General features: G+C 39.1%; 1 non-coding gene across 1 annotated transcript; it reads right to left on the bottom strand.

The window, feature by feature from the left end:
- Positions 1-21,676: 21,676 nt before the first annotated feature.
- On the bottom strand, positions 21,677-21,808 carry LOC120093987 (small nucleolar RNA SNORA17). Its single transcript, XR_005487692.1, has one exon. It is a non-coding gene; the product is annotated as a small nucleolar RNA SNORA17 (small nucleolar RNA).
- Between the last annotated feature and the right edge of the window lie 2,544 nt (positions 21,809-24,352).

Here is a 24,352-nt window from a genome sequence, read left to right as displayed (position 1 = left end):
AAATAAAACAACAACAACAAAAAAAAACAAAAAAAAAAAAAACCTGATACCATGGGATAGGCTTCTGACTGGTTTTCAAATGACTGATATAAATTTCTTTTGTGAAATAGACCTTATATATAACCAGAGAGTGATTAGATGCCACCCACACAAATGTGCCACTGTTGCCCAAGTAGGCACAGCTTGCATATCATATTGTATTAGGGCATTTCGAGTTCAGAGCTAAAAAAGACTACTGGTGTCTCTTCTCCCACAATACAACGCAAAGCACCATGTGATCCCTTGAAAGTTAACTTATAGATAGGGAACTTTTTTTTTTTTTAGCTCAGGTAGTATGCTATGAGACATGGATGAAGGGAGGATCTTTCTAAATAGGGCCTTGGTATCTAAGAAAATAATGCCAGTTTTCAATAGAAAATTGAAATACTTCATGAAATTGAAAAGCTTCTCTACAGGAAGAAAAGTGAATCAAGTGAAGGGGCAGCCTACGGAATGGAAGAAAATCATTATCAGTTATGTAATCAACTAAAGCTTACCCTATAGAATGCTTAAGAACTAAAAAAAAAAAAATAAGAATAAGATGCAATTTAAAATGGACTATTGAGCTGAGCAGAGAATTCTGAGAAGCAGAAATTTTTAAAAATAAATATTCAATTTGATTTTTAATTTATCATTAGTAAATAATTTGTGTTGTTGATTCTTGGTTTTAGTGCTTATATAGGTATCTTTATATGACTTCATACCCTGCTCTTTTAGGGGATTGCTCAATTTTTCTTCTACCCAGTGCTTGCCCTTTTCAAACTAGCACTAGCACTTTTATAATTTTCTCCAACTAGTTTCTATAGTCACAGAGATATTCTCATGGCTCCTGCTAGATTGTCAGCATGGAGTTTTGTCTGCTTTCTCCTCCCATTCTCTAGATTTGAGGACATGAAGAAGCTGTAGCCTTAATAATAGTATAAAATATTTCATGTCAGTGGAAACCTAGTGAGGTTTCTCCTTCTTGCCCATGAGGTAACGTTTCCACAACTATGATTGTCAGTTGTCCCTCAGCAGGGACAATAGCCCTGCCTTACTGCAGCTTGACAAACATGGCCTCCACCTCAACAACATTCCATTTGCCACATAGGACCTGGTGTTACTGATTTGACAATCTTCACATTTTTGCAATGTGAGATGAAAATTGAAGTCTGTATTCTCATAAGGAGAATGTTTCCTGCATTTGAGAAGCTAGTTGCTCTAAGAGTAAGTTGTGAAGTTTCAGATATTCAGAAAGGCAGACTTGTTTGGTTATCGCTGTTATTACTCATCTAACTTTAAATATATTTAATGATCAGTTTTCAAAAGTAAACTTAGTAATAATTTTGTAAAAGAAGTAATGCGTGTATTCTGGTGTACTATTGATGTTGTGAATGTTTAATTCATCTTTCGTTATTAAAATTTATATTTAAGGTCTAATAAGGAACTAATAATGGTTACATTAGCTAAATTATATAATGCTTTTAAAAATGTTCATCATTAGGCTAGGCAGATAGGTCAGTTGATATAGTTCTTGTATAACAAAATCATGAGGACTTGTGTTTGATTCTCAGATACAACCTAAAATGGTCTGGCAAGTACTATATTTCTCATCCTATAAGTATAAACAAATATTCTTCTGAAGTTTCTTCATTCTCAGGATGCACTGATTTTTGGACAAGCCCACAGATGCTCTTATCCCCAGATCTCTCCCATTCTTTGTCTTTCATCTGCTCGGTAGTTACTTGTATTGAGTGCTGAGAAGAGAAGAACCTCAACAACTTTGGTGAAACCAGATAATAAGCCGCCTATGTATTTTAGATGACATTTGTTATATTTATATACTATCAAAATATTGAGATTTGCTGATAACACACCAATAATAACAATTAGAGGAGAGTTTCAAAATGTTTATGGTTCTACTCATACGGATTTAAGAAGAATCTTCCACAGAGACAATCAATTGATATAAAGAACAAAATAATGAGTAAATATTCTGGAAGTTTTGTCAATCAAAGAGGCTTAAGGTAATCGGGAGCATTTAGCCTTGAGGAAATGTGCTTTCAGCAAGCTGTGATTCCAAGTTCAGACAGCATGCTGAGTTTTCCTGCATGCAAACATCCAAGCAAACAAAATGCAAAAAGCTGCTCAAAGGGGCACTTTTAAAAGGTAATTCCTATACTGAATGTCTCTTTAATGATGTAGAATATATTTCCCATAGACTTGGATGGTTTAGAGAACTACTGATTGTTCAACATTGTATGAAGGCTTATATAGACAAAGAACGGAGGCATATAATAAAAGAATGTGAAGCAGTACATCATAATAACACACATGGAACCTAGGAAGTTGGATGGTATCTTGTTATCTGAAGCCCCTTTATATTAGTTTTCTGTGGATGCTTTATCAACTCACAACAAACTTGAAATCTTAAGTTTCATATTTTGAAATTGCAGAGTACAGATGTACAAACTGAACGTATTGTAGAGCTGAACTCTTTGCTGGAAGCTGGAGGGGAATACCTTGCCATTGGCTTCCAAGGATTATCTATACTCGTTAAATTGGATGTGGATATTTGCACTCAGTTCTGTGCCCTTCCTGATTCCTTTGTGTCTTCCTCTGTTTCTCCTCCTCTGTCGCAAATGCCAATCATCCTCTTATAAAAACATTTGCAACATTATAGATACAGCTCAGAGTTATAGACCCAGTTCAATCTTGATTATGGACCCAGTTCAATCCACATTATAGACCCAGTTCTATTTGGATTACATACACAGTTCTAACCCAGAGACATTCTGTCCTCAGGATACTTAAGAATAATCTACAAAGGTCCTCTCTCCAACTACAATGGTAACTGAAGGTTACAGGGAATAGGTTATATACATACATTGGAGGAAGATGACTCTGCAGCGGATGCACTTCCGTTCTGTGTCTTCATACTGATCATATGTAACTGGGCTAAGTAGATCTACCTGTAACACATAAACACATCTCAGTGTTAAAGTTAAAGGTGAAGTATTACAACTTTGAGACATTTCTCTAAGCATTGCATTTACCTTACTGTGATTAAAAAAAGGTATATCACAGATTTAAAAAAAACTAAATTATAGAATTTTAGGTTTTGGTGTTGTATCAACAAAATGTGAAAACAAGACTATAAGTATTGGCTCGTTTTATGTTAACTTGATACAAGTTAGTCATGAGATGAGGGACCTCCAGTTGAGAATAAAGCCTGTATAAAACTAGACTGTAGGCAAACAGGTAGAATTTATTTTTTTTTAATTACTGACTGATGGAGGAGGGCCTGGCTCACTCTGGATGGTCCCATCCTTGAGCTGGGGGTGCTGGGATCTATAAGAAGCAGGCTAGGCAAGCTATGGGAAGTAAACCAGTGAGCAGCATTCTTCCATTGCCTCTGCATCAGCTCCTGCATCCAGCTTCCTGTTATGTGTGACTTCCTACCTTAGCTTTCATTCAGGGACCATGGTTCAGTATATGTAAACCAAATAAATCCTTTCCTTACTAAGTTTCTTTTAGCTATGGTGTTTCATCACAATAGTAACACTAAGACATAAACTATACACCAAGACTTACTTCACTCACAGGAAAAGATGCAGCCAGATGCTTCTAGATGATATGTAACTCCTATAAGGAATTCCCTGGTTAACTGTTAGCCAGGCCTCACAAAGGCCTGTAAGGTTCAAAGTATGTGTCACGACAACAGTGTGCATGTGTGTAAATAGTAAGATCCACACAATAGATTATTCATTTCTAATTTCATATATAAATATAGAGATATAGATAAATATATCACCAAAATAGTATAATATTGTTTTAAAACTACTCCTAACTTAATACCTTGTTAGTCCAAGTCATAAATACATAACTAATGAGTAATTTATAATAGAACTAACAATAGTGAGTATATTCTTAGTATGATACTTAGAATATCTAAAACATTATGAATGTGTGTAAATATATATTTATTTGTATAAACCTCATTTGTATAAATATCAAATGTAAAAGTGCTTGTCATTGTTGAATTTTTGAATGACCAATATCAATCACCAACCATAAGCGAACTACATCTGTTGTCAAACTGGCATTGGTAACAATATGGATGTACTTGTATAATAATCTATTTGTGCAAACCAGGATAGAAGAGGAGGAGCTTGATCTGGTGGGGCAATGGACACACGTGTTTTCTATCCTTAGTCAACCACACAGCAAAAACCCTGATGATAGGAAAGTGGTACTTTTGGGTGGATTCACTTTACAAGTGAAAAGCAGCAGTTGCTGTAGGCAAACCAATGACGTCTCATAAATTTGCATTTATAATAAGATAGGTTTTAACCCTCAGTCTATTAATTAACTGACACTGTCACTCAAGATGTCATGGTCCATATGAGACTCTATAGCAAAATACAAAAAACTGATTGATTCGCAAATTGTGAAAACTATTTTCCATGATTCTGGAGATATGCAAGTCAAAGATCAAGGCGACAGAAGATTTACTCTCTGGCAAGAGCTGGTGTTGTGTGTCTAGGATAGCAACCTACTTGTGTACTTGTAGAATATGGGCAAAGGTGAGAAAAAGAAGAACTTAATTAAGGACCGTATGTTCTACCTCAAGTCTTTTTTATTAGGGGAGTCATCTATAGAGCCACTTCTCAAGGATGCCATTTCTTACCACCCACCACCTTGAAAGCTAATCCAAAGTGTGAATAATATGAAAGGGAAACATTTAAGCCACAGAAATGGATTTATTCCATCTTTCTATTTAGAGTTCCCAAAATGGGATAAAGAGTATGATGCAACTCTCTTAGCATAACTACCATTAGTTAACATATGAGATCTGAGACTCATGAAGAATTTACAAGTCACAGGAATTATAATAGAAATTATCATCATTTAGGAATACATTAATAGTCATGTACAGTAGTTCACACCCTGTAATAACTTCAAAGGTGGAGAAAGTAAAATGAAGAGTTCAGGGCTAGCCTCAGCAAACCAGGATACATAAAACCCTGTCTTAGAAAAATAAAGCAAAATATATCATTATAAGATTTATCAAACATTTTAGCTGTAACTTCTTTTTTTTTTTATTAACTTGAGTATTTCTTATATACATTTCGAGTGTTATTCCCTTTCCCGGTATCCGGGCAAACATCCCCCTCCCCACTCCCCTTCCTTATGGGTGTTCCCCTCCCAACCCTCCCCCCATTGCCGCCCTCCCCCCAACAGTCTAGTTCACTGGGGGTTCAGTCTTAGCAGGACCCAGGGCTTCCCATTCCACTGGTGCTCTTACTAGGATATTCATTGCTACCTATGAGGTCAGAGTCCAGGGTCAGTCCATGTATAGTCTTTAGTTAGTGGCTTAGTCCCTGGAAGCTCTGGTTGCTTGGCATTGTTGTACATATGGGGTCTCGAGCCCCTTCAAGCTCTTCCAGTTCTTTCTCTGATTCCTTCAACGGGGGTTCTATTCTCAGTTCAGTGGTATGCTGCTGGTATTCGCCTCTGTATTTGCTGTATTCTGGCTGTGTCTCTCAGGAGCGATCTACATCCGGCTCCTGTCGATCTGCACTTCTTTGCTTCATCCATCTTGTCTAATTGGGTGGCTGTATATGTATGGGCCACATGTGGGGCAGGCTCTGAATGGGTGTTCCTTCAGTCTCTGTTTTAATCTTTGCCTCTCTCTTCCCTGCCAAGGGTATTCTTGTTCCCCTTTTAAAGAAGGAGTGAAGCATTCACGTTTTGATCAACTGTCTTGAGTTTCATTTGTTCTAGGCATCTAGGGTAATTCAAGCATTTGGGCTAATAGCCACTTATCAATGAGTGCATACCATGTATGTCTTTCTGTGATTGGGTTAGCTCACTCAGGATGATATTTTCCAGTTCCGACCATTTCCCCACGAATTTCATAAAGTCATTGTTTTTGATAGCTGAGTAATATTCCATTGTGTAGATGTACCACATTTTCTGTATCCATTCCTCTGTTGAAGGGCATCTGGGTTCTTTCCAGCTTCTGGTTATTATAAATAAGGCTGCAATGAACATAGTGGAGCACGTGTCTTTTTTATATGTTGGGGCATCTTTTGGGTATATGCCCAAGAGAGGTATAGCTGGATCCTCAGGCAGTTCAATGTCCAATTTTCTGAGGATCCTCCAGACTGATTTCCAGAATGGTTGTACCAGTTTGCAACCCCACCAACAATGGAGGAGTGTTCCTCTTTCTCTGCATCCTCGCCAGCATCTGCTGTCCCCTGAGTTTTTGATCTTAGCCATTCTCACTGGTGTGAGGTGAAATCTCAGGGTTGTTTTGATTTGCATTTCCCTTATGACTAAAGATGTTGAACATTTCTTTAGGTGTTTCTCAGCCATTCGGCATTCCTCAGCTGTGAATTCTTTGTTTAGTTCTGAACCCCATTTTTAATAGGGTTATTTGTCTCCCTTCAGTCTAACTTCTTGAGTTCTTTGTATATTTTGGATATAAGGCCTCTATCTGTTGTAGGATTGGTAAAGATCTTTTCCCAATCTGTTGGTTGCCGTTTTGTCCTAACCACAGTGTCCTTTGCCTTACAGAAGCTTTGAAGTTTTATGAGATCCCATTTGTCGATTCTAGATCTTAGAGCATAAGCCATTGGTGTTTTGTTCAGGAAATTTTTTCCAGTGCCCATGTGTTCCAGATGCTTCCCTAGTTTTTCTTCTATTAGTTTGAGTGTGTCTGGTTTGATGTGGAGGTCCTTGATCCACTTGGACTTAAGCTTTGTACAGGGTGATAAGGATGGATCGATCTGCATTCTTCTACATGTTGCCCTCCAGTTGAACCAGCACCATTTGCTGAAAATGCTATCTTTTTTCCATTGGATGGTTTTGGCTCCTTTGTCAAAAATCAAGTGACCATAGGTGTGTGAGTTCATTTCTGGGTCTTCAATTCTATTCCATTGGTCTATCTGTCTGTCTCTGTACCAATACCATGCAGTTTTTATCACTATTGCTCTGTAATACTGCTTGAGTTCAGGGATAGTGATTCCCCCTGAAGTCCTTTTATTGTTGAGGATAGCTTTAGCTATCCTGGGTTTTTTGTTATTCCAGATGAATTTGCAAATTGTTCTGTCTAACTCTTTGAAGAATTGGATTGGTATTTTGATGGGGATTGCATTGAATCTGTAGATCGCTTTTGGTAAAATGGCCATTTTTACTATATTAATCCGGCCAATCCATGAGCATGGGAGATCTTTCCATCTTCTGAGGTCTTCTTCAATTTCCTTCTTCAGTGTCTTGAAGTTCTTATTGTACAGATCTTTTACTTGCTTGGTTAAAGTCACACCGAGGTACTTTATATTATTTGGGTCTATTATGAAGGGTGTCGTTTCCCTAATTTCTTTCTCGGCTTGTTTCTCTTTTGTATAGAGGAAGGCAACTGATTTATTTGAGTTAATTTTATACCCAGCCACTTTGCTGAAGTTGTTTATCAGCTTTAGTAGTTCTCTGGTGGAACTTTTGGGATCACTTAAATATACTATCATATCATCTGCAAATAGTGATATTTTGACTTCTTCTTTTCCGATCTGTATCCCCTTGATCTCCTTTTGTTGTTGATTGCTCTCGCTAGAACTTCAAGAACTATATTGAATAAGTAGGGAGAGAGTGGGCAGCCTTGTCTAGTCCCTGATTTTAGTGGGATTGCTTCAAGTTTCTCTCCATTTAGTTTAATGTTAGCAACTGGTTTGCTGTATATGGCTTTTACTATGTTCAGGTATGGGCCTTGAATTCCTATTCTTTCCAGGACTTTTATCATGAAGGGGTGTTGAATTTTGTCAAATGCTTTCTCAGCGTCTAATGAAATGATCATGTGGTTTTGTTCTTTCAGTTTGTTTATATAATGGATCACGTTGATGGTTTTCCGTATATTAAACCATCCCTGCATGCCTGGGATGAAGCCTACCTGGTCATGGTGGATGATTGTTTTGATGTGCTCTTGAATTCGGTTTGCCAGAATTTTATTGAGTATTTTTGCGTCGATATTCATAAGGGAAATTGGTCTGAAGTTCTCTTTCTTTGTTGTGTCTTTGTGTGGTTTAGGTATAAGAGTAATTGTGGCTTCGTAGAAGGAATTCGGTAGTGCTCCATCTGTTTCAATTTTGTGGAATAGTTTGGATAATATTGGTATGAGGTCTTCTATGAAGGTTTGATAGAATTCTGCACTAAACCTGTCTGGACCTGGGCTCTTTTTGGTTGGGAGACCTTTAATGAGTGCTTCTATTTCCTTAGGAGTTATGGGGTTGTTTAACTGGTTTATCTGTTCCTGATTTAACTTCGGTACCTGGTATCTGTCTAGGAAATTGTCCATTTCCTGAAGATTTTCAAGTTTTGTTGAATATAGGTTTTTATAGTAAGATCTGATGATTTTTTGAATTTCCTCTGAATCTGTTGTTATGTCTCCCTTTTCATTTCTGATTTTGTTAATTTGGACGCACTCTCTGTGTCCTCTCGTTAGTCTGGCTAAGGGTTTATCTATCTTGTTGATTTTCTCAAAGAACCAACTTTTGGTTCTGTTGATTCTTTCTATGATCCTTTTTGTTTCTACTTGGTTGATTTCAGCTCTGAGTTTGATTATTTCCTGCCTTCTACTCCTCCTGGGTGTATTTGCTTCTTTTTATTCTAGAGCTTTTAGGTGTGCTGTCAAGCTGCTGACATATGCTCTTTCCTGTTTCTTTCTGCCGGCACTCAGCACTATGAGTTATCCTCTTAGCACAGCTTTCATTGTGTCCCATAAGTTTGGGTATGTTGTACCTTCATTTTCATTAAATTCTAAAAAGTTTTTAATTTCTTTCTTTATTTCTTCCTTGACCAGGTTATCATTGAGTAGAGCATTGTTCAATTTCCAAGTATATGTGGGCATTCTTCCTTGATTGTTATTGAAGACCAGTTTTAGGCCGTGGTGGTCTGATAGCACGCATGGGATTATTTCTATCTTTCTGTACCTGTTGAGACCCGTTTTTTGACCAATTATATGGTCAATTTTGGAGAAAGTACCATGAGGAGCTGAGAAGAAGGTATATCCTTTTGCTTTAGGATAGAATGTTCTATAAATATCCGTTAAGTCCATTTGGCTCATGGCTTCTCTTAGTCTGTCTACATCTCTGTTTAATTTCTGTCTCCATGATCTGTCCATTGATGAGAGTGGGGTGTTGAAATCTCCTACTATTATTGTGTGAGGTGCAATGTGTGTTTTGAGCTTTAGTAAGGTTTCTTTTACATATGTAGGTGCCCTTGTATTTGGGGCATAGATATTTAGGATTGAGAGTTCATCTTGGTGGATTTTTCCTTTGATGAATATGAAGTGTCCTTCCTTATCTTTTTTGATGACTTTTAGTTGAAAATTGATTTTATTTGATATTAGAATTGCTACTCCAGCTTGCTTCTTCTGACCATTTGCTTGGAAAATTGTTTTCCAGCCTTTCACTCTGAGGTAATGTCTGTCTTTGTCTCTGAGGTGTGTTTCCTGTAGGCAGCAGAATGCAGGGTCCTCGTTGCGTATCCAGTTTGTTAATCTATGTCTTTTTATTGGGGAGTTGAGGCCATTTATGTTGTGAGATATTAAGGAATAGTGATTATTGCTTCCCGTTATATTCATATTTGGATGTGAGGTTATGTTTGTGTGCTTTCATTCTCTTTGTTTTGTTGCCAAGACGATTAGTTTCTTGCTTCTTCTAGGGTATAGCTTGCCTCCTTATGTTGGGCTTTACCATTTATTATCCTTTGTAGTGCTGGATTTGTAGAAAGATATTGTGTAAATTTGGTTTTCTCATGGAATATCTTGGTTTCTCCCTCTATGTTAATTGAGAGTTTTGCAGGATACAGTAACCTGGGCTGGCATTTGTGTTCTCTTAGGGTCTGTATGACATCAGTCCAGGATCTTCTGGCCTTCATAGTTTCTGGCGAGAAGTCTGGTGTGATTCTGATAGGTCTGCCTTTATATGTTACTTGACCTTTTTCCCTTACTGCTTTTAATATTCTTTCTTTATTTTGTGCGTTTGGTGTTTTGACAATTATGTGACGGGAGGTGTTTCTTTTCGGGTCCAATCTATTTGGAGTTCTGTAGGCTTCTTGTATGCCTATGGGTATCTCTTTTTTTAGGTTAGGGAAGTTTTCTTCTATGATTTTGTTGAAGATATTTACTGGTCCTTTGAGATGGGAGTCTTCACTCTCTTCTATACCTATTATCCTTAGGTTTGATCTTCTCATTGAGTCCTGGATTTCCTGTACGTTTTGGACCAGTAGCTTTTTCCGCTTTACATTATCTTTGACAGTTGAGTCAATGATTTCTATGGAATCTTCTGCTCCTGAGATTCTCTCTTCCATCTCTTGTATTCTGTTGGTGTGGCTTGTATCTACAGCTCCTTGTCTCTTCTTTTGGTTTTCTATATCCAGGGTTGTTTCCATGTGTTCTTTCTTGATTGCTTCTATTTCCATTTTTAGTTCCTTCAACTGTTTGATTGTGTTTTCCTGGAATTCTTTCAGGGATTTTTGCGATTCTTTCAGGGATTTTTGCGATTCCTCTCTGTAGGCTTCTACTTGTTTATTAACGTTTTCCTCTGTTTCCCTAAGGTAGTTCTTCATGTCTTTCTTGAAGTCCTCCAGCATCATGATCAAATATGATTTTGAAACTAGATCTTGCTTTTCTGGTGTGTTTGGATATTCCATGTTTGTTTTGGTGGGAGAATTGGGCTCCGATGATGCCATGTAGTCTTGGTTTCTGTTGCTTGGGATCCTGCGCTTGCCTCTCGCCATCAGATTATCTCTAGTGTTACTTTGTTCTGCTATTTCTGACAGTGGCTAGACTGTCCTATAAGCCTGTGTGTCAGGAGTGCTGTAGACCTGTTTTCCTCTCTTTCAGTCAGTTATGGGGACAGAGTGTTCTGCTTTCGGGCGTGTAGTTTTCCTCTCTACAGGTCTTCAGCTGTTCCTGTGGGCCTGTGTCTTGAGTTCACCAGGCAGCTTTCTTGCAGCAGAAAGGTTGGTCTTACCTGTGGTCCTGAGGCTCAAGTTCACTTGCGGGGTGCTGCCCACGGGCTCTCTGTGGCGGCAGCAACCAGGAATACCTGCGCCGCCCCTTCCGGGTGCTTCAGTGCACCAGGGTTCCAGATGGCCTTTGGTGTTTTCCTCTGTCGTCCGAGATGTGTATGCAGAGTGCAGACTCTTCTGGTTTCCCAGGCGTGTCTGCCTCTCTGAGGGTTTAGCTCTCCCTCCCACGGGATTTGGGGGCAGAGAACTGTTTATCCGGTCTGTTTCCTTCAGGTTCCGGCAGTGTCTCAGGCAGGTGTCCTGCCGCTCCTGGGCCCTCCCCCACGGGATCCCAGAGGCCTTATACAGTTTCCTCTTGGGCCAGGGATGTGGTGGTCTCTTCTGCTCTGCAGCCTTAGGAGTGCCCACCTGACCAGGCGGTGAGGTCTCTTTCCCACAGGGTCTGGGAGCAGAGAGCTGCTGAGGGCCGGGATCCTCGGGTGTGGGACTTCCGGTAAACACAGGACGTGCCAGGTCCTAGAGGAATTCTGCCTCTGTGTCCCGATTTCACCAGGCAGCTTTCTTGCCGCAGACAAGTTGGTCTTACCTGTGGTCCCGAGGCTCAAGTTCGCTCGCGGGGTGCTGCCCACGGGCTCTCTGTGGCGGCAGCAACTAGGAATACCTGCGCCGCCCCTTCCGGGAGCTTCAGTGCACCAGGGTTCCAGATGGCCTTTGGTGTTTTCCTCTGGCGTCCGAGATATGTGTGCAGAGTGCAGTCTCTTCGGGTTTCCCAGGCGTGTCTGCCTCTCTGAGGGTTTAGCTCTCCCTCCCACAGGATTTGGGGGCAGAGAACCTAGCTGTAACTTCTTAATGTATACTAGCAAAGGATGTCAGGTGTAGTTAATAAATGTAATTATAAGCACAAGAGAATTGGTCTTAATAAACTAGAATAGTACACCCAATCTACCTAGTTAAATGCATTTTCAAAATGTTTATTAAATGACTTCTCTGTGACAGCTATTGGGCTGGATGGTAATTGAAATTCAAATATGAGCAAATATTATTTTCAGCCTTCAAAAGTTTACAGTTTAGTTAGAGAGATAGATAATTATACAATAACTCAATACAGTATTACAGGCAGTGCCACAAGGAAAGGGACGAGAACACTGAAGGGAAACTTATTAATTTTACCACTCGGGACTTGCAGTTCAGTGATTAAATGGGTTTACAGACACTTCTTAAGATAGACTTGAAAGTCAGAGGCCAGTGAGCGTGGCACATGAGGCAGACTGTTCCCGCAGACTTGGGAGGAGTTTAATGGGAAGCAAAGGACATTTATAATGGGCTGAGGGTAAATAAGGAAGGAGCATTAGCTGTGAGCTTTATTTACCACGCAGAAGAGTCTGTACTTTCATCAGTGACAAGGGAAACTCATTAATGAATATTTCTTTTCTCTTTGTAAAGCAATAGCAATGGGGTACTGAAGCTCTATTTTAGCAAAGTTTATCTGATTTGCATGCTAGGGTAGATTAAAATGAGAAAAAAAAAGAGTGAAAGTAAGAGAATCAATTACTGAGCTATTTGTACACAGACTAACAGTATACCTGAAGGATAATGAAAGTCTAAACAATGCATATAAAGTGTGGGTGGAATATGTAAGTGATGTGTGAAAGGAGAATCACCAGGATTTAGTGACTGCCTTCAGGGGAGAAATAAGTTACCTAACCTCAAATATGTTGGCCTCTGAAACTAGTTCTTTCCTTTCAGAAATAATTTAAGAAATAGCTGTGTCCCAAAGAGTACACATGGACAGACCCATGGCACCAGCTTCATATGTAGCAGAGGATGGTCTTGTTGGCCACGAATGGGAGGAGAAGCCCTTGGTCCTGCCAAGGCTGGATTCCCCAGTGTAGGGGAATGTCAGGGTGGGAAGGCAGGAAGAGGTAGGTGGTTGGGTGGGGAAACACCCTCATAGAAGAAGAGGGAATGAGATAGGGGGATTATGGACAGGTAACCAGGAAAGGGGATAATACTTGAAATGTAAATAAAAAATATCCAATAAAAAAAGAAATAGTTGTGTCTACAAGGGCAGGATAGTTGTTTATACATGGTGTATTTAAACTCTGAGGAAAGCGTTCTAATGTATGTTACAGTAGAAAGAGGAAACTGTGTATGGCATGCTCTGCAACAAACAAATAATGGCCAAATACTGCCAGGTGATAGGGACCTGGATGGATGAAATAGGCCAGAGCAAAAGAAGCAGACACAGAGGTAATGAGCATCCGCAAAAACAACAGACTTCCTTGAGCTGAGGAAAGAGGAGAACGGGATTTAAAAAAACAGGAAAACAGCTTCCAGAGAAGAGTAAAAAGGGATAACAGATGAATAGCACACGGCCATAAAACAGGTACATCTGTGAAGGAAGGGGATCCATCACCATCAAAGGAAACAGAATGTTATAAGAAGGTAGACAGTGTGGCTAGGATTTTGGCAATTTGCTGGATACTGAGAATGTCCAGGTATATAGGATTTGGATTGAACATGGAAATAAAATCAGCTATTAGAAGCACAGGGACTCAGCTTCTAGTGGTGAGATAGCAATATCAAGTATCTACATGAGAACTGGGATACTGCTGTGACTTCATTTCATTCTCTTAAAATTACAGCAATCCCAGTATACATAGGTGTGAAATATATACTTCTGCCATGTCTATATGATGCATGCACATCTAGCAAAAAGCTATGAAAATAAACAAAATTAACAAATTCTTGGAAAGTCTTGTATTAATATTGTCAAGTACTTTAAGAGAAGACAGATATAACAGAAATTCATAGTCTATTCTCCATCAAAACACAAAAAGTGAAGCAACATAAAAGCAAATACTTTTGTAAACTTGAGGTAAAAAAAAAAAGATTGTAAACTTGTAAAAAGAAAAGTATCAACTTTTATTTTTTTGGAGTGAAAACCATCCAAAACGTGAATTTATTTTGAAGATGATTAATCCTGGAGTTGTGGAAAAGAGATTACAAAGAAAATAAGAGTAATAGAAGATACGAATATTTAAATATTGGCAAGGATATGACAACCACAGTCACAGTGTGCAAGGATGAGCAAATAACACACAATGGAGATCTATCATTTCTTCAGAGTATACTGAAAATAAATCCTACATATAACACAAATATATTTGTTTTTTTTTAAAGAAATATCTCAGGTAACCTGTACACATTTTATCTTCTGCTTTGCTTAGGAGGATTCCAGCATCCATTTATCTATCTTATATCTTTTCATCATCCAATGTATTGTATACCGCGCTAATGCACTATAACATAAAACTTATCTAAAAAGGATACAGCTATCCTCATCATAGAGTCCATTGAAATATTACAGAAATTATGGACTAAATTGCTGCAGAGATAAGATGCACACGATTTCCCAACATGCTATTCCACCCTCCTTTGGAAAGAAAAGGTGCTGATATGGCTCTTTGTTTCTCTGTTTCTTTTTTCCTTCAAGAAAATACTCTTCCTGCCTGAGATTGTTGGGAGAGATGACACTAAGTACATGTGCACGGTTACTGGAAAAGGAGTTGAACCCAGCAGCGATGTCCCATGAGCAAGCACATAGGTTTGTAAGCATGAGTATTTGAAGTCTGCAGTAGTCCAATAACCAAAACTAATCAGTGTAACCAGACAGCACCAACGGACAGGCATAGAGTCCTGGTGAGATTGTTTAAGATATATTTAAAGATTTCCAACTTTATTCTAACAGGAGTTGGCTGTACACTGAAGTAGATGCCATTGTAACTTTTGCATTTTGGTATCACTCTTGCTGCAAGTTTATATAAACTGGTGTTGATAAAGCTCTATTAACCATGTTGGACTCTACTAGAAGACATGAATCAGATTCAAAGATTACAAGGAAGTCTCCAATGGACTTACAGGATATTCAGAGGGTTCAGCTGGCTCGCTGAAGCTATGACAGATGGCATGGGAGCATACGGTAAGTTTTGGGAGAGTCTCTTATGTTTAGCACAGCTGGATGGATGAAGAACCCAAGGAGAGTGTCATGTTGCAGAGTAATTGAGCACAAGTGATCACAACACTACCTAAGGTGATTTAAATGAGGTAGGTGTCCCTCTTAAGTCTCAGGAATTTGAAAGCTTGGTCCTCAGTTGGATTCTGTGTTGAGGAAGATTAGGAGGTGTGGCCTTACAGAAGGAAGTATATCACTGGGGACAGTGAGCAATGCTTCAAGAGATTTGTTTCGTTTGAGCCAGCGTCTGCCTCCTGCTTTCATTTGAGATGTGAACTTTCAGCTTCTGCCCCAGCCTCCATGCCCTTTGCTCTGCCATCATGGATCCTCCCCCTCTATAACTGTGAGGTCATAATAAACCTGTCCTCCTTCCAAGGCTGTCTTGTTCATGGACATTTATCACAGCAATAGAAGAGCAGCTAACACACTGCGTTCGCTGTTCCGAGTTTCCTTCATATGACTCCCAAGTTTGCAGATGAATAGAAAAGTCATCATTTCAGTGGAGCAATCTGGATTCAATCTATGAAGTTTCTTGTAGCTGGAGTGAAATTATTTCCAGCCAAGGTACATATTGCAAAGCAGTAGAAAGTCCAGAACACTAACTATCATGACATAAAAGAAGCTGAGATTCATTTCTGCAATGTCAAGAATGTCCAACTAATATGCAAGGCTCTGATGGGTCTGAAGAACTGTAAAAATGTAAAAAGGGGTAGAGTTCTTTAAACATCCAGAGGATCTAGTAGAAACAGAATGTAAGATACCTACTTCTACTAGAGACCTCCCAGTCTGGGAGAAGTCCCCCAAAACTTCCACACTCTGTCACTATCTCAGCATCCCCCCAACTGATCCCCAGTTCCACCACCTCTAACTTGCTAGAGCCCACTTTCCAGTAGTGACATAGAATCCTTGCTCTACTAGAGACACACAGACCAAGACAAGTCCAGGTACGGTGTTTTCCCACTAACCTTCCACACTTCCTATTATCTCACTCTCCCTAAACATTGTCCCCAGTCCTTCACCCTCCTAGTAACTATTGTCCAGCAACCATGCCAGGCAGAGGCTCCCAGCTCTGCTAGTGACCATCTGTAGTCTCCCAGCTCTACCAGAGACCACACAAACCAAAATACTAGAAAGGAAGCAGAATTCAAGGCAAAAAGCACCCATTCAACAAAGACATACTCAGACATCTGTAGGTAGAAATTTAATTGCTCTATACCCAGATATCTAGCAGCCAGCATGAGATGACAAGAAACAGCAGCCAAGGCATAATGTCATGACCAGAACCCAGCTATCCTACTACAGCAAGCCCTGAATATTCCAACATTACATAAGTACAAGTAAAAGACCTTAAAACCAACTTCATGACGATGATGGAGGTCCTTAAGGGGGAAATTAATAAACTCCTTAATGAAAACCAAAGTAGGGTAGGGGAAGCCAAACAAACAGAAATCAAGACAGTGCTCATAAAATGAAATGAACATTAAAACATAGTAGTAATCAGCCACATGAAAATTTTCTTCTCCAGAACCCCTTGAAAATGTGTGGATACAGTTTGATTTTAATTTGGATAATGACTTAAGGATATTCCACCTATCTACTGGATGGAATACTGTTCCAAGGACACTGTTATCTTGAAATGTATACGGCTATGCCCTATGCCCTACTGCAAAACATTGCCCAGTATGGGTTGCAACCACTCTGAAAAGAGAGAGCACTTCTTTGTCTGTGGATATGGGGAAAGTAAGCCTGACTCAAACAGGATTCCTAAGCCCCAGCTTGTTTCTATCCTCTGCCTTCTGAAGGAAAGACTTCCTCCATTGCCTGGAAACAACTTAAGCTGGTTGTGAGATAAATGGGAGTTTTGGTAGATCTCCACCAGAATTGTCCATTCTCCAGGCCCCATTCCCTCCTTCATTCTCTCAGAACTTCCCCACACAAGGTCACTTGTGTGCTCAGCCATTCTAGTCCTAGTGTCTCCACAGCTGTCTAAATGCTGTCCGTTTTTATTAGGGAAGCTCACCACTCCTAGCACATTTTCCCTTTCACATTTTGAGTGAGATTGGGTTGCTGACATGTTACACGCAGGCTGGTTCGCTGTGACTAAAACTCAGATTGGAAACTGGTGTGTCCATTCTTCCCTATACTGAAGAAAGTCCACCAACACTGGCTCATAAAAAACCCATAAGGGGTCTGAAAAGATGAATATGTGGCTAAGAGCACTTGTTATTCTGCCAGAATTCCCAGCATCCATGCCAGAAGACTCACAACATCATATTTGGTAATGCAGGCTCATAACATTAGGTATGTATGTCTGTGCATGCATGCTGTGCATGCTATTTTCCCAGTTCTGCTGGAATTATTTGACTTTGTCTGTGCATACAGTAATTAACTATCTTTGGTAGAAATAGATGTGAAAATGAATTATTCAATTTAATAGATTATTAGGTGACTCATGTGCTCCATGTTACAAAAGACCACGACTAATACCTATGTGCTCTAAGAATGCAGTAGGCTAAACGCATAACTTGGAAAGAGGATATAAAAGCAATGTGTCTGTTTTTCAAGTTAATAAATGAATAAAGTCAGACTCCTTTTCATAAAAAAAAATGACTGTCTGAATTGGAGAAAACCTTTGAATCTGTACTTGATAATGCCAAAACATCTCTCAGCAGTCTGAGTATGCACACATAAGAGTTCATGAATTTATCGGGTTTCCTTGGTGGACAGACTCAATTCTCAGAATCGTTTATTACATTAGGCTGTTTCCATTTTGACTGGCAGTAAAGTCTTCCTAGAAGAACTGTCTGAAGGGATGAACAAGCTACATTTTACTCTTTATGACTAAGTGCTGTGCACAAGACACAAGATACTTGAAAAATATTTTTGAAACAATACAGTTTAATGAATAAAACTACACAGAGCAGTTTTGTACCTGACCTGATTTCTCTGTGAAACTTGTGAATTTTCTTTAGAATAAGCTGCACAACTGTGGTGCAGATGTAGTTGCTATAAATAAATGAGTCCACATACACATGAAAATTATATATAACATATAGTGCTTGGTGAAAATTTCACTTACTATAAAGGACTGTTGGAAGAATGCACAAACATTGTAGCATGCGCAACATATTTGTGTGTATTGCTTCAAGTGCTAAAAATAGTGGAGAATAAAATACATTTAAAATTATTCACATCTTCTCTGTGAATCCGAATCTCAGATTCAAAAGAACTCTCTGAAGAGGTTCAGGAATTATTACAGTGAACTTGAAATAGTTAAATCCAATTTTTTTCTTTGTCTTTATATAAAACAATTGGTTTGATTTTAGTTTTCCTGAACTATAAGGTCAAAGAGAGGTGGAAAGAGGGAGGGGGGACAGGGAGAGAGGGAGAGAGAGAGAGAGAGAGAGAGAGAGAGAGAGAGAGAGAGAGAGAGAGAGAGAGAGTCAAAATATGGGGCAAAAGACAGGAGCCTTAAACTGCATTAATAGTCTGATATAAATTTGGAAATTTTAGTAAATTATTACCCAAATTTTGGCCCAAATCACCTGCCGAAGACTGAGTTCCTGGTGTGATTACTAACCTGACAGCTGCCTGTTAGAAAGCACATTTTTCAAGCAGTGACTTCAGACTAATAGGTAATCATCATACTTAAAATGTCAGCTAATGCCACGGAAAGTCCACACTTTTCAAATTAAGCCTGAAAATTAAAGCTTAATAATGAGGTTCTTAGTACCTGTATGAATTTATCCTTTTACTTGAGGAAGATGTGTTTCGAGGATTGGCTCTCACCATGCCATTCTGCTCTACTGTCCACACATTCGGTGGCTTTGCGTTTTCTTGGAAACATATATTGTGCCATTATTTATGAAGGACCTTTTCACGGCTTGGGATTCTAGGATGATAGCTTCCCTGGCATTTCACTAATGGTATTCTAGTATTTTTCTTTTACTTGCATCAGTGATTATTGATCATTATGTGTGTTCCACAGATCACAATGCATCCTTTTCTCTGGCTAAGCACCACATGTGTTTTTATCTACTTCCTTTCTTGAGTATTGGCAAGCTTTAGTGTGATGAGTTATGATTTGCAGGTCTGTGGGTTTATTTTTTTTTATCAAATTAGGAACCTTTCCACATTTTCTTCACAAAGCTCTCAACTATGATATTACACATTTGAATGCAGCTTGATGATAATGACTGATACAACATAAAGTCCCTTTGTTATGTTTCTTCTGTCATGTGTTTAACACAAAGTTAGTAAGCATATCACAAGTAGTTGTGACTGAAATGGCACTGTCCTTTGTGTCTCCAATCAACCTAAAAGTTTTTACTCATGTTTTCTATTATTTTCCTTTTACTTTCTCTTTCTCTTTGTTTTGTTTTTGCTTTGAAAACAAACTTTCACTGTGTAACCCTGACTGGCCTCCAACTCACAGAGATGGACCAGCCTCTGTGTCCACAGTGATGAGATTAAGGGACCCAACTCACTCCTCCTTTGGAACTTTCTAGTCTAACATCACCGCGTTCCTCTAATGGAAGGATTTCAATGCTTCGATCACTCTAGGCTTCAAATATATTGCCACCCAGGATTGGGGAGGGTGGGAGAAATGGCTGTGAAAGGGACAATCAGAACAGTGCAATTTTCTTGTTGCCTCTCACACCCCAAGAAGAACATCAGGACATCAGGATGTCCCTGATGTCACTCAGCCACAGTTGTGTCTTAGAGAGCATGGCTAGGTTTACCTGGGAAGACATCTAATACAGGACCTTGCATAAGTGATGGAGGAAGTACTGTTTGGAGATCCAGAGGTGTGGGAAGAGTGGACTGGATAAAGGGCATCCGTTCCTCACTCATTGCCTTTAGCTAAAGACTACACAGGCTAGCACATGATCAGACGAGCTGACACACTAGTTCAATGGGCTTCTGTTTTTATAATTTTAAGTGTCTCTCTCTCTGTGTGTGTGTGTGTGTGTGTGTGTGTGTGTGTGTGTGTATTTGCATGCTATATGGAATATGTAGAGGAGGGAAGACAACTTTCGAATCAATTCACCATTGAGCTGTTATTTCTGCCCTCTTTATTAGCTTTAAAAATATGTATTTGTATTATTTTTAATTATATATAGGTAGATGAATCTGCTTGTGGGTATGTGCTTATGAATGTAAGCATATGTGGAGGCAAGAGGCATTGGATCCCTTGGAGCAGAAGTTACATTTTAATACACACACATGCACACACACACACACACACACACACACACACACACACACAAACAAAAGCACTCATGTCCCAGCCTGAATGGATAAAATTATACCTGAAATAGACCAGATCAATCATGTTCATATAGCATTTTCAAATACAATTTAAGAAGGAATGAGGCTCACATCCCATAATTGATGATCAACAGAATTCATTGATAGTGATCAATGGGAATAGAGTGCAAAATCTATCTATATCTATCTTAACAGACACCCTTCCTCACACTGATAAAGACATATTCAGAATTGCCATAGATATTTGAGTGATATATGATTATCAGTGCCCATCAATCTATAGCTACATTGAGACATCAGTGAGATATGAGGGCCTTCTAATTTTTCGTTTTATGTTTTAACTCCTGCTTTTGATCCTTATGACTTCAATCTCCAGCCAATTTTATCTCAAGGCATTGCTCAGTTGAACTTTCTAACCACTTGATGTATTTTTATGTTCCCTGCTATTTGTAAGTAAATGCTTCATGTTTTAAGATTCCCAATGTGGAAACTATGAAACCATTAAAAAAAAAATAGGAGTTTTAGTCCTGTATTACTGCACGAGACACAAGTGGCAGTGCCAGTTCTCCCATCCTGATACCCTCGGGGCAGGCTCCCCGATGACTCCTGCAATGTATGTGGCCCTCTCTTGCAAATACAGCAGCTAGCTGGAGGCCCTGGGGTCAGACCTCTTGTTCTCACAGCCCCAGGACCAGTCCTGCTATGGTGTCCACAATGGGCGGGGAACACAGTTCTGCTCATCTATCAGATATTCACATGTCCCCAGGCAGCAGTCCAAACCAGGACCATACCAATCTCCTTTGGTGATAACAAACCTCTGCTATTGTAGGGCGGTGGACCAAAATGTTGCCCCTCAGGCCAGTATCCTAACATGTTTCCAGGTGGAACCTCCGGCTTCTCACATCGGGATGTTTATCACTATCCTCGTGTCTCCAGTTCTGACTCTCTCTGAGTTGCATCTGTATCCTCCTCTTCTCTACCACTTACGTATTACTCTTAATTGTGCACAGAGTCTCAGAATGTCTGCGGTTGTCTTAGGAGTGTTATTCCCTGCTCATTCATTATGGTGCTGAACAGGGGTCCTCTCAGGCATGCTCTCCCCACATCCCAGGCCTGCAGGACTGCAGACCGGTGGTCATCTCAGACTAGTTCCCTTTCCGGGCTCCAGGACTACACTCTGGTAGTCATCTGGTGAACACACTTCGCCCAGCCTGCCCACATGTCTCCTTGCGAGCCATAGTCATAGGTGGAGTTCCTCTAGTCTCTAGCTTGCTTTCTGTCCTGGGAGCCCATCCAGTCTTGCCTGGTGCCAGACTGCTCTCAGGTTTGCCTTTCTTAGGGAGTGTTCGGATACTGATCCTTCAGATGTTCACAGGCCAAACCACTGAACATAGACATAGCCTAGCTCTTCTCTGGCACCTACTGACACACATGTGACATAAGAGTCACACCTGCAATGCCTTGACAGTCAGGGTATTATTTAATTTTAAAATAGACATACATGCATTTCCACTTGACCCTATGAAGTGTGTAATAATAATGGTTATAAAAATGACAAGAGCTGATATGAAATGAAAATTCACTATAAACTTGGACTGCATTGGGACATTTTATAAAATTCTTTAAACTTCTGAAATCCCTAGAAATTAATTAGTTGTATTATGTTCATTTCATATAAATCAAGCTGAGATTCTTTGCTTGTTTGTTTATTTGGGTTTTTTATTTGTTTGTTTTTAAGTTGGAATGGGGCTGGAGAAATAGCTCAGAGATAACTGACACCTGCTTCTTCCAAAGGACCAGGATTTGCGTCCCAGCATGTACATTGGATGGCTCACAAAAGCAAACAACTCCAGCTCTAGGGAATCTGAAATCCTCTCTTCTGGCCTCTGTAGTCAACTGCATTCACATACAAAAAACCAAACAAACCAAAAAACCAAAAAAAAAAAAAAAAAAAAAAAAAAAAAAAAAAAAAAAAAAAGCTTTCACAAGCACATACAGATAAACATAAATAAAAAGTTAATCTATTTTAGCAGCTAGTGAAGTTGTTTGGTTAGTTGCAGAACAGATGCAAAAGTATTTGGAATCCAACAAATAGATTCATTTGAATCAAGTTTACATATGGCAACCACTATAGAAAATTGAGGAGAGCCAAGAGTATAATCAAATAATCTATGTGAGTAGCAGGTTTAAAGGGAACCTATGCTCTTGATGGTTTGAATTGAATGTAGAGGTTGGGTTAGTTCATCGGATCACATACAAGTTAAATGGTGTCGAACAACTACTCTGTACCTGAATCAATGATGGTAGGCCCGCTGGGAAGAAAAATCAGGAGGATGAAAATAATGCATGGTAGAAACACATTAGTAGATGCTCAGTGCCTTTCAGCCACGAGCCCTAAGACCATCCACTGTTCTCAAAGGCTTCTGAGCAGGCAACAGGTTAAGACGACCATCTTTAAGGTAGCTTTCCGTTAATATAGTGATTTAAAGATGTAAACTGGGTAATTAAAGATGAATTAAGATGTAAAATGATATAAGCTTTATTTTCTTCTTATTGTTTTCTGACCTTATAATTTTTTGAGCTTGTGTTGATAGAGAAATATAGGAGGTGGAGAGAGATGGCTGAATCACAAATTGTGGGCAATGTCTGAATAAATAGCATGCAACATTTCAAATTAAACGATCATCATGTTTTGTGGATAGACTTTCTTCTAGACTCAGGAAAGGTTTTTATTTTATCTGCAATGTCTTTGCCAAGTAGTTACAGAACATACACAGAATAAACTCTGCTGACGTGATCAGGTTCTTAAAATAGATAATTCTGCTTTCAGGAAGTGTTAACTATTTAAAAGCAATCTTCCTCATAATGACCTCAGTATCATATATTCAATATATGTGGCATATATTATTTATATGTATATGTGAATGTACATATATAAAACATATAAGTAGATGCTCAATGTTGTTCAACCATCTGCCATAATTTTGTTGGTAAAGGGTTATCATATATATATATATATATATATATATATACTAAATAATATATTTATTATGATATATACTATAACTGATATACTATATGCACATACACGATACATATGTATGTATATCTGTATGTATGTGCAACTGCACCTAATCTGGCTCTCTGAATCGTTATATTACTCCACTTTCTTAAATGTATCAAAAGATAACTTAGTTCCATATGTCCTAAGGTTTCTAAGTTATTTGACCATTTGTACAATGAACACTTACTCTTCACACCACCCATAAGATGATTCTCTGAATGGGCTCTGGTTGTCACTCACAGGAAATGCTCAAACAGATCATGGCAATCTGCTGGGGAATCTGAATTTGCAGGCACAAGCATCACTGTAACAACTGATGTTCAAATGTCTAGAACACAGAAGAATCAAGTCACTCTGCCAAGACACCTGACATCTGTAAAAAGGCATTTCCTCCATTGGGTAAGGTTTGAACTTGGATGTCAAAGAATACTAAAATATAGATAAGAATTGCACCAACCCCGATATGTAATTCATCAGAGTTTAAAGAAAAGGTATAGCATGCTGGAGAAACCTGGTTCTCAGAGGACAAGTGAGAAAACCCATGAAGGTCTGGAGCTGGGAGCATACTCACTAGATAAAGCACTTCCTATACACGCATAATAACCTGCGCTTGGATCCCCAGCACTCACATAAAATCTTCATGGCTGTGTGTAATTATTCACCCTCTATGGAAAAGACTCAGAGGACACCTGGGCTTGTTGGCCAGCTACTCCAATGAAATCTGTGAGCTCCAGGCTCAAAGAAAGTCTTTGTCTCAAAAACAAATTATAGAGCAATTAATGAAAACATCACCATCTGTCTCCAATGCATGCAAACATACAAACACATATACACCCATATAGCACATATAGATGTAGACACATGTCCATACAGCACATGCTAATACACACCCCTCCCTTCATACAGAAAGACGTCTTTAGAAAAAAAACTGCTGAAATGCAAAGTTGGAAGCG

Source organism: Rattus norvegicus, chromosome 7, assembly GCF_036323735.1.
Source record: "Rattus norvegicus strain BN/NHsdMcwi chromosome 7, GRCr8, whole genome shotgun sequence".
NCBI lineage: Eukaryota > Metazoa > Chordata > Mammalia > Rodentia > Muridae > Rattus > Rattus norvegicus.
Note: the sequence above shows the minus strand (reverse complement) of the source record. Positions and strands in the feature narration are given on the sequence as shown.